We start from the raw sequence: 1091 nt of genomic DNA on the forward strand, positions 1-1091 counted from the left end.
CATAAAGTTTAACTTTTTCTCAACTGACTTTTAATTTAAAAATTATATGATTACTTCTTTTGATTACTAAAATGACCTTCTATATAAAATGATGGTAAACATGGATGAATTTTTCCGAAAACATTCACATATTTGTTTCCTTGTTTAAAAATAAAAAAAAAAGGTGGAGTCATAAAATCTAAGTCTCAGAAACTCTTCTCTAGTGTAAAGTTTTCCAGATGGCCTATCAGAGTTTGCATTTTTACATAATATCACATTTTAAACTATGAAAACATAGAAGATAAATCTTTCTGCTATCTCCTCTTTATTAGAAAAAATACTGAACATAATTTCCCTCTTCTTGAAAACTCAGAGGCCACTGTTACGTTCCTTTATTGTACTCTATTGTAAAAATAAGAAACTTCTTATGTCTATTTTAAATGAACCCAGGCTAACCCATGTCTTTAATTCTTCTGTAGGATTATTCTTCTAATTTTACTTTCTTATCCTTTAATTTTGTCTTATCAACTATGAATGTACCAGGTTGGAGCTGGTAGCAGTTCCTTTGCTCTGGCTGCTTCCTCTCCCTGCCACAATTTTGTTGAAAACTGGGCAACACACTTGATGGATGAGAGCAAAGTTCAGAATTTTAAGTATCTGATCACCGAAACATCTAATTTTGTCTGGGAAAAACATTTATGATTATTTTCTGTTTCGAAGTTCTATTTTAGAAAGGTATGTGGCAGTTACTGGAGACAGAATCTCTTGACAATTCCCAGCCCCTGTCTGCATTTTTTTTTCTTTTTTTCCTTTTTTTTTTTTTTTTTTTTTGGTGAGACAGAGTCTCCCTCTGTCACCCAGTCTCCAGTGCAGTGGCGCGATATTGGCTCACTGCAAGCTCCGCCTCCCGGATTCATGCCATTCTCTGGCCTCAGCCTCCCGAGTAGTAGCTGGGACTACAGATACCCGCTAGCAAGCCCGACTAATTTTGTTTTTGTATTTTTAGTAGAGACGGGGTTTCACCATGTTAGCCAGGATGGTCTCGATTTCCTGACCTCGTGATCCACTCACCTCGGCCTCCCAAAGTACTGGCATTACAGGCGAGAGCCACC

The sequence above is a fragment of the Mandrillus leucophaeus genome, unplaced genomic scaffold (assembly GCF_000951045.1).
Source record: "Mandrillus leucophaeus isolate KB7577 unplaced genomic scaffold, Mleu.le_1.0 Scaffold1493, whole genome shotgun sequence".
NCBI classification, from domain to species: domain Eukaryota; kingdom Metazoa; phylum Chordata; class Mammalia; order Primates; family Cercopithecidae; genus Mandrillus; species Mandrillus leucophaeus.